The 10,637-nt window shown below is 47.5% G+C and overlaps 1 pseudogene; it reads left to right on the forward strand.

The window, feature by feature from the left end:
• The first annotated feature begins 286 nt into the window (after positions 1–286).
• LOC142834790 (solute carrier family 25 member 3 pseudogene) lies at positions 287–1,446 on the forward strand (annotated as a pseudogene).
• The last annotated feature ends 9,191 nt before the right edge of the window (positions 1,447–10,637 follow it).

The raw sequence follows: 10,637 nt of genomic DNA on the forward strand, positions 1-10,637 counted from the left end.
TTTGTCTAAATAAGAGTTCTAAACCCAAAACAAAACTATATACAATAAGAAAAGATAGATATCAAGTATAAAAATTAGAACTACAACCAGTATAAACAATATTTAGCAAGAAATATATGCTAAATGTTTCAATAATTATTCTGTCCTAAGAAGTCTAAGTCTTGTATTGGAAATGGCTTGGCTAGAGTGAAGGGCACAGATCTTCCGGCGGGGGGGAGGGGGGACGGGACACATTCCTTGGGAAGTCTTGCTGAGCCAACTGTTGAGTGTTCACCATCTTAGAAGGATGTTCTCGTCCGTGGGGCACCTGACCCCAGGCAAACCCCTTCAATGCACCACATCTGCAGCTGGTGCACGATGGCCTCTCAGGTCCCCGCAACCCCCTGGGCCTGCCCCGGCATTCCTGCCACCTGGCTGCTACCACCGTGGAAGAATCCTGTTGTGAATTTGGCTCCATGAAGTATTACACACTGTGTGGCTTTGGTGGGGTCTTAAGTTGTGGGCTGACACACATTGCTGTTGTTCCCCTGGATTTAGTAATATGCGGCATGCAGGTGGACCCTCAGAAGGACTAGGGAGTATTTAATGGTTTCTCCGTTACCCTGAAAGAGGATGGTGTTCGTGGTTTGGCTAAGGGATGGGCCCCAACTTTTATTGGCTATTCCATGCAAGGGCTCTGCAAGCTCAGCTTTTATGAAGTTTTCAAAGCCTTGTATAGCAACATGCTTGGTGAGGAAAACACCTATCTGTGGCCCACATCACTGTATTTTGCTGCTTCTGCCAATGCTGAATTCTATGCTGACATTGCTCTGGCTCCTATGGAAGCTGCTAAAGTTTGGATCCAAACCCAGCCTGGCTAAGCCAACTCATTGAGGGAAGCTGTTCCCCAAATGTATAAAGAAAAAGGCTGAAATGCGTTCTGCAAAGGTGTGGCTCCTCTGTGGATGAGATAGATCCCATACTGTTGAATCATTGTACAAATTTGTGGTTCCTAAGCTCCGAAGTGAATGTACAAAGGCAGAGCAGCTGGTTGTGACATTTGTGGAAGGCTACATAGCTGGAGTCTTCTGTGCAATTGTTTCTCACCCTGCTGATTCTGTGGTCTCTGTACTGAATAAAGAGAAGGGGGCACTGCTTCCCAGGTCCTGCAGAGACTGGGCTTCAGAGATGTGAGGAAGGGTCTCTTCGCCCGAATCATCATGATTGGCACTCGGACTGCACTGCAGTGGTTCATCGATGACTCCGTCAAGGTCTCCTTCAGGTTCCCTCGCCCTCCTCCACCTGAGATGCCAGATTCTCTGAAGAAGAAGCTTGGGTTAACTGAGTAGATGGTACACCAGAGTAACATGATCTGAATCTGCTTGATGATCAGTGTTAAAAAAAAGTGCAAAGGAACTTTTATATATTTGACAATGTAGGAAATTGTCTGTTCCTGATATAATTACTGTAGCAAGAGTTTCAAACTTACTGCTAAATAAACCAGTCCACTCAAGAAAAAACAAAAAGAAAGAAATGGCTTGGCTAGATCATAAGAGGAAGGTAACTATGACTTCAACCCTATTGGAGGCCTGAGAAGGAAGATAATATTACTTGAGTAGGCAGGAAGTGCAATTAAGCAGCTTCTAAAACATGCAGTAGATGACAGAGACAACTGACTACCTGAGCAATCACCCGAATCCTCATTTGTAACATTGGAGCAACCAACTTTGGCTAAGACCTAGGTTTCAGAGGCAGGAAGATTTTCAAAAGCATATTACCTTATCTTGGCAAGGGTCGGCAGTCTTTTTGCTTGTATCCTCCTTGTCCAGTTCAGATGAGATGCATTTTGTCAGTGGTGAAGGCATGAGCAGTTTTTGCCCAAAGGCCGGTTTTGCTAAGAAGAAAACAAGCTCCAACTTTAATGCTCAGCATTCTCTCGGGAATAGATTGGGGCACAACAGGTTAAAGAAATTGGACTGCAGATTCTCAAGACTGCTTCCTGCTTATTTTGTGGGTGTCATCTTGGGGGGAACCTGAGAAAGCTGGGTGCTGGTCACATCCTGGGGTAGCTGGTCTCTTTGTTCCTGTCTGGTGTTTGTGGTATGGAAATGTCTTGTGTCTGTTATACCTGATTAAGGTATTGGCAGAACAGAGGACAAAGTTAAATTTAGGAAAAAAAATTAGGACCAGGGAATTGAGAGGGTTGTATCCTTTAATTCACCTCCCCGGAGCTTACAAGAATTCTTTGGGTTTGTGAAAACAGAAGTTTTAGGCAGCAGCAGAATGATTGTGATAGATGTTTTTGCACAATGAAAAGTATCTTTGAGCCTATGAAAGGCAGCATGAGAGAGAAATTTGATAACTTGTATTTGTATTTTACTGAAATTTGTTTGGTGAGGTTGTCCTTTTAAATGACAAAACCTCTCATCTGTGAAACTGCATCAGAGATCTTTGAGAAGGGGAAATTTTTGAGTTATTGATTAAAAAATGATATAGAACTTACTTGGTTGGCACCTAGACCTATTCCTTGGGGTCCTCCATGGTCACTGAGAGTCCTATTTGCCTTTTGCTGTTTAGTGCAAGGCCTGCTAGGCCCCAGAAGATCCTGTGGGCTAAGAAATCCATAGGAAGACAAGCCTACCTTTCCCTGAGCAGTTAGGCTGTTGATTCCAGTGATTCTGTCCACTCTCTGGTGATTTTCAGTTTAGATGAAAGGCATTTTTTCCCAGTGGATAGTACTTGGCAATTGAAATGAAGTGTGGATAGATCTTGTTCTATGCCCATTTGTTCTGTCTTCTTGGAAGGAAACAGAGTGCTGCTACTAGGAGCCAACCTGTCTCTTTTTGTTATGAAAAGTCTTTTATTTAATTGCCATATTCTCCAGATCATTGAGCAGTTGAGGGCTGTTTATCAGGTACAGCTACAGTGTAGAATCTGCCTGGAGAGCTGGATCCAAGCTTGACTGTACTAGCTCTCAACTTAACAGGTAAAGCAGGGTTGGATTAATTATACCATATTTCTGTAAGAGACTTAAAAGTACATACCAATTTAAAACATGAGACTTATTGCTTTGTAGTCTGGAATGGGATACAAGAACAGGCAATTATAACATTTAACAGTAAATATGGGTGCATTTAAGTTACATACACACAGAGTGAACAGGAATTGGGTGAAGTGGATGTTCTTGGTGGGTCCTACCAAGGGCATGCCACTGCGCAAAACACACATGCAACAGAGTCAGCAAGAGGAATTTAAAGACAAAAACATAAATAAACTGGAACCAGGGAGGGAATACCTCAGTAAAGATGACAGAATTTGGTTACCTGACCTGGCTCTCAGTTAAGATGGCAGTGAAATCAGCTGACCTCAGTTAAGATGGTGGTAAGGTCACCTGACCCCAGTCAAAATGGCAGAAGTTACATGTTATATAGAAAAGAGACCTAGAGGTGTGATCTGACCTGTTGCTGAGCCACCATACCACAAGCCACGGCAGGAAGCAAAAGGCTAGAATTGAAAACAGCTGCCTTGTAGATCCAACCAATTTTGTTGACAGTAGTAGTGGTGGCAGGGACAATTTGAGGAAAAGTGGAGCCAGTGGAGCTGGCGGGACACCAGTGGAGTGAGGGTTTATACCACAGCTGAAAATATGAAATCTGTAAAAATGGTGACACCACAAGGCTTATAGGGGGACATCTCTCCTCTATAGGTAGGGTGTGAAATGGTGCTGAACACCGCAGGGCTTGTAAAAGAGCATCCTCTATCTATAGGCAGGGTGTTAAAGCCTGACTGGCTCCAGTCTAGATGACTCGGAAGCCAGAGAGGCCAGAGGCCACTCTGAGCAGTCTCTCAAGAAAACACAAAAGAAGAAGGAAAAATTCGAGGGACCCTGAAACCCCAGTTGAATGCACCACACAGAGTGCAGTGCTAGCACGGGAGGACTGACCCCGGATTGTCTGGTCACGTTTTTAGCTATAGAAAGCAGTGAAAGACTCAACCATAGCCATGAAGTCTGTGCTTGGGGGCTGGAAGGGGAAAACTCACCACTGAAGCTGCTGGTGTGTGTAGAGGTCAGTGCTCAGACAGATAGAACACGTGATTGTTCTGGAGAAAATACCTGGTTCTGGATCCTGACCCTGGGAGAGAGGCGGGAGGGCCTACCGAGTTGAATGGCACCAATGTAATGGTTTAAGTAAAACGCTACAGATTCCCCAAGGGTGCAGTGGCAGAAATGCTACAGGGCCCTGGGTGGCAGCAATGGGCAGTGGGCCATGATACCATGCTGAAGGTCCCTGAGTGGTGGCAACAAGCAGGCAGTGGGTCCTGAGACCATGGCAGACCATGAAGGCAGCCAGGTCCCAGGCAGGGAGCCACATGGCGGGTGAGAGACAGAGACATGGATAGGCACGCCATGCAGAGTGAAGTTGAATATTTATTTAGTCGGTTATGAAAGGGAGGGGGAGAAGGGGGAAAAGCAAAGAGAGTGGCAGAGAGACAAAGACACACAGAGGGGGGGGAGGGGAGAAGTGGTGAGAAGGGAGAGACAAAAGCTACCTCTTCCAGAGTGAGAGGAAAGGAGGGGACTCAGGCTGGAAGCTGAAGATTAGCTTGCCTTGGTGGATGGGGAGGAGTGGGAGTGGCTTGTCTCTTAAAGGGACAGGACAGACCATTACAGGGAGTGAAAGAAAATACTACCCCATGCCTTTGCCTTCCAGATGGTGAGGAATTGACTGCCTCTTCTCTGACTGACTCAACTGATGTCCCTTCAGGCCTACGAAATACCCACGGTGGTGTATAGATGGTTCATAGGTGCAAAGGGATTCCAGCTACAGACTGGATCTGCGCTTGCCTGTGCCAGGTTCAGTAGGAAACTAGAAATGCATGGAAGTCCGTGGGGCTGCAGTCATCATTCTTCATCAGACAGTCATCACTCTGCAACACAGTGACACAACACTCAGGACCAACAACCTCCAGGAAGGCTCATGGTTCTAGAGGTTTCGGGCCACAGCTACCTGGAACCACTGTTCTGGGCTGTGATGAGGAAGACCATTATGGTGGAGAGCATGGGGAGAGCAGGGCAGCCCACTTCGTGGTGGCTGGGAAGCAGAGAGTGAGGAGGGACCAGGGACATGGGATATATTTTACAGGCATGTTACCAATAAAAAAAAAACTCACTCCTTTCAAATAGCATCAGATTATGTATCTATCAGTTGATAAATCCATCCATTAGGTCATCGGTCATATGATCCAATACTTGCTGAAAGCTGCACCTCTGAATATTGCTCTGGGGAAGAAGTCTTCAAGGCATGCATTTTAGGGAAACATTTCATAGCTAAGTTCTTAAAACCTCCATCCCAGAGGAAAAGGAGAATTGTGCCCCGTCCAGATGATGAGACAACGTTCTTATATCTTAGAATACCATGACCGTACTGCCACGCTTGGCTGTCCCCAGGTCCTTGCCAGCTACAGCCACAGCTGTTTGACTGTGTGTGCACCTGGCTGGTGAGCATCTGGGCTTAACGGGGTTTGAAGAAGCTGCAAGCTGAAGCTATTTCTTTGGAGCCTTACAAGAGCTCCTCTGCTGTGAAACAGCTCAGCTCTTTGCAAATCTTCTTGCTTGTGGAAACGGCAGGAATTCTTTAGGAAGTGCTGAGCAAGACCCACCATGCAGAGGAGAGAGGTCTGGAAGGCAAGGGACAATCACCTGAGGCCTCTCCAACGTCTCTGCCAGCCTGGCCTCTTTGTTTCTGTTCAGTTCTTCATTACCAGTTTCTTCTAGATAAAAAACTGAAAAAAGTCATTTACTTAAAGCACTGCTTATACTGCATGGTTTCCCTTCTGCCTGCCATAGAACGACCTGGAGAAGCAGCTGAAACAACCTGCCCACTGCCATGCAGGCTTCTGAGAAATCTTGCTTGCCTGCCTGCGCCACCTTGTGGTTTAGAGTAGAAAATGACAGTTCCAGCTGGACCCAGGCTTGAAGGCTTCCAGGAGCTGTACTGGTCCCCTCTAAAGGTAAACTTTCTCCTCTGCGCTCACGGGTGTCAGTGCTTTTTCCAGAAAGATTCCTGGAACACCGCCACATGGGGGAACTCTTGGTGACCAAAAGAAACGAGTCAAAAGGGTCCTGACAGAGTCAGGAGCTGGGAGGTCAGACTCTTGCTTTTCTGAGGAGAACTGTCACTCAATTTAAAACCGTCCATGCAGAAGGGTCACCCTGGCATCTGGAGAAAAATCGCCTCACAGGCTGCAATCACCAGAGTTGTTTGTCCCTGTGTCTCTGTGTTTTATTCTATGTGAAGATAAGGGGACACAGGACACATTCACTTTCTCCCCAACCATTAGCATAGGAACAGAGTTTGAGAGACTCTGAGTGAGTTCCCATCCTCCCGTATTTTTAACAGAATGAATGCTTCTATTACAGCTCTAGAGAGTTGTACTTTCCTGTCACCTAGACTGGAGGTGATTCGTCTACCAACTGCCTTAGTGAGAAGATTGCTTTGCCCCATCCCCAGAATTATGATTCTAAAGGAATATGACAGTTCCCCAGCCCAGTCTGAGAGCCACAGTTCTGGGCCTGGATGAGGCAGAACCTCGGAGCAGTGTGAGTGTGGTTGCACAGGTGTGCCTGCTGGACTTACTTGTTCTCAAACTCAACGTCACATTCTAATAACCTGAGCGGTTCAGGCTCAGGGTGAACCCTAAGTCAACCAGAGCACAGTTCGGAGGATGCATACCTTATCTCCGTTTTGTGATGCTCAGGTGGTTCTGTGGACAGTCTGGTGTGGATAGATTAGAGAGGTATTCACTTCTATTGAGAAGATACTTCCATAATATCTAGTGGCAGGCAAGCCTATAAGGCAATTTCTTAATTGATATGAGAGGGATATAGGGATAATACCACCCTGTACAGGTGGTCTGGGGTGCCATTGAAAAGCCCCACTGACCATGCCATGGTGGGCAAGCCAGTAAGCAGCACCCCTCCATGGCCTTGCCATCAGCTCCTTCCTGGTTTGAGTTCCTGCCCTGACCTCTTTCAGTGATGGACTACAATGTGCAAGTGTAAGCCAAACAAATCCTTTCTCCCGTAAGTTGTTTTGGTCATGGTGCATATCACTGCAATAGAAACCCTGACTAAGATGCTCACCTTAATGGAACATTCTGATGTCTAATGGCTGTATAAGGAAACTAATAAGGATCCGACACAGTGTTGCCACTGCAGGTGTTCCTGCGGCTGGGTGGCTGGAGCAAGCAAGCTTGACCTTGTGGGGTGCTCTGTAGCTGGGTGGCTAGAGCAAGCATGCTTGTTTGCCCTTGCAGCAGAGGGGCAGGGACAGGAAAGTCACATGACTGAGGGGGTGTGTCCCAAACCAGGCTCCAAGACCTTGTCCTTACTGAGTTTCCACTTCTTTTGAGTTTACCTGGCCTGGTGGCCTCAGCCTGTCACCTATCCCAACCATCTGGCGGTACAGGGACAGATATTCCTCTGTTTTTCCTTGGTATTTCTCACAGTTTACAGCTCAAGCTTCCCCTCTGGGATGCTCTCCCAGTCCTGTCCAGGAGTGGCTTGCTACCTGTGGTGCTAGACCCCTAGGGTGTTTACTCCCTCAGTCTCTCAGGCATCTAGCCACTTCTTCTCAGTCCAACACACTCCCTTGTTCAAATTCTACCCGGTTTTCATCTGACTCTGTGTCCTACACTAGTGCCCCGTGTGGCATAATTCTCATGTCCCCTCTGTCCACTCTCACTCAGAGTGGATCCCCTCAAAGCAATCAGTGGGCACTCACGCCTTCTTCTGCAGATCCTTCAATGGGCAGCACCATTGCTCTCTGCTCCATGGCCATTTGTGCTTCCTCGGTGGCTCCCTGTTTGCAGGCCCACACAGACAGAGGGCATCCTATCCTGACCCCTGCTTAGCTTTTCCAGGGAGATGCTGGAAGTCCCTGACCCCATCTCAAGGGTCGCTGGCACAAAGGCTGGATGAGACTTACCTACCAGTGTAGCTTGGTCTTTCCACACAGGTCAGAATGGAAGGGACCAAAAGCTGCAAAGTCTCACGTCTCACAGATGACAAGAACTGTCTGCCATTTATTTGCCTGTTACTTGTTTCTCAGCCACATGGACTCAAACATGAAGGCGTGATGGATCTTGCTCTGAGGGACCTACTCCTGAATTTACACGGAGAGCCTCCTCAGGTGTTGTGGGAATGGCGGCTCCAGCTTGATTCTTTCAGTTTCGTGAATTTTGTTTGCAAATACTTAGACACAAACGGGAGCACATTCTGCTGTGCATTCATCACACAATACTTTTCAAAGGGAAAGAGTATAGGTTAAAAAAAATGTAAAACTGAGACCATTCAGTTACTAACATTATCTGTGTGAATGGCTGATATCAGGGCTGTCCCAGGCCATCTCCTCCGGAAAGGACATGCCCTTAGCACCGCTCTAACCTGTCCATGAGAGCAGATCTGCTCCCAAGGGTCACCACATTAAAAACCACTGTATCTGCACAGGCCCCCACCCACAGCTGAAACAGGTGGCGGCTTTTGGCCCTGGCCTCTGCTTCCCTTCTGCCTGGCCCCTCCCCCACTTCCCCCAGGTGCCACCCTGGATATTGACTTTTAAGGTCCTCACCCAAACTAAAGTCATTTCCTCTTCTGGGACCACCCATCCTTCCCGCAGCTGAGAGTAAGCTCCCAGATTTCCGGTGAGGAAGTGCAAGTTTACTTTTGTTTGAGGGGAGGGGAGGGGGAAAAAGGAGGGGCTTTATTATCTGAGCCACGGCCTTTAGGGGTGTGACTCCCTCCCATCTGCCAGTCCTCACACCTCCTGTGGACAGGCATTCTTGGCTACCCCAGCGCCTTCCTGGCAGGGACGGTGGAAGTCGTGGACATTTGAATGACCGCACCCTCTCTTTGTCCTTCTGCTGTCACAGGACCCCCTTCTTTCAAAAGGAGAAGTTCCCCTTGAAATGCAGACCCAGTGGGGAATCTGAACCTTATTCCTAACAAAATGAGAAGACTGAAAACTTAGGTTCTTTGAAGGCCTGGCCGCTGCTTCACAGGTGGTGGTTCCAACAGAGGAGGTCTGTGCTGACTGACGCAAGCTGGATACAGGGAAACGCACACTTGTGCTGCACTTTGGCCCTGACCACTAATGACCCTTTTCCTAATCAAAAGGCCGTTAGCTGCTCTCTCCTGAGTCAGCAAACACTGGGAACCGGATGTTGAGAAGGAACCCAGAGACTAGGTAAAACAGCCTAACATTTTGTAGAGGAAAATTTCCAAGTGGACGACAGTTGAATGAATTGAAAGAGCGGTGGCCAAGTCTGGGCTTGGGTGATTTCTCAGTTGCTAAGTGTATCCGCCTTTCTTTGGAGAGCATGGAAAATTGCAGCAGGCAACAGCGACATCTGCTGTTCAGAACTGCTTCGAACCGGACAAGGAGAAAGCAGGAACTCCAGCTCCCGCACTCACAGTGTTCCCACAGAAACCAGGCACTGCAGTCGGGTTATCTTCCTAGGTGGTACTGGGGTATTTTATTTTTAAGACAGAGCATGCACATCAGGCGTTTTGTTCGGTACTCATATATGCTGGCTAGTAGTCGCCGTAGCATTCTCGGACCAGATGATACAGACTAGAGGGACCCACGGCTCCCTCAGGCACGGGAACAGGACTTGAGTACATTCTTGAGTACCAGATTCCGCTAAACCTCTGCTACCCATAGACATTAACTGCTCCTTTTAATTTTAATTTTTCCTTACATTAGCTAAGATCGGGTGCCAGGGAAGCTCTGCTCCCTGGTTAACAGCTGTTAGACGCTTCCCTTACGCTTCAGGTGCCTTGAGTATAAAGCTACAAGTGGCTTTGACTTCAGCAGCTGCTGCTTCCTTCAGCCTGCACAAGGCACTTCACGGTCACAAGTCTCTGTGCACTAAGTGACTCTGCAGCCTTTTTGCCCCAGCCAGAGAGGGCGCATTCCTCTGAGTGGTCCCAAAGAAGACCCTTGATTAGTTCAAATAGAGTCATCTGCATGAAGCACTAGGCTGTGATTGGAGCAAACACCCTTGATACCATAGTAAGGTTTTCAGTTTGCTTTTGGAATTCCGTAGGAGACATCTCCTATGCCTCCCAGCCATTGGAACATTAGGCCCAGTAAAAGGCTTCTGTGTGGCGTCTCCCAAGCCCGCCTTTTGTTATTAGAGCATGCTGATATGGTAACAAGAGAACGCAGTGAGGGTGGCACCTGAGAGGCTGGGGAGATGGCACTGACTGCTTTCCTAGAAGACCTGGGTTCGATTCTTAGCACTTACAAGGCTCATAAATATAAGTCCAGATCCAGGTCTTCTGAGTTTCACAGGTAGCAGACACCCATGTGATGCTCAGACATACATGGAGCCAAATACATATACACATAAAATAACAAAAAGTTATTTTTTTTTTTAAAGAAGGTAACTGAAGAATTTGAGAGAGCAGCCAGAACAGACATGATGGGAGCAGGGTCTTCAGAGACAACAGGAGATGGCGGAAGTAGAGGAGAGGGGAATACAGGCAGAAAGCCAAGGTTGAAGACAAGACAAAAGAATATGAAGAGCCAGAGAAGGCAACTGTGGGACCCAGTTGTTGGGAGAATTCAAAGGAGCTGTCAAATCCTAGTGTTTAG

This window comes from Microtus pennsylvanicus, chromosome 14, assembly GCF_037038515.1.
Source record: "Microtus pennsylvanicus isolate mMicPen1 chromosome 14, mMicPen1.hap1, whole genome shotgun sequence".
Taxonomy (NCBI): domain Eukaryota; kingdom Metazoa; phylum Chordata; class Mammalia; order Rodentia; family Cricetidae; genus Microtus; species Microtus pennsylvanicus.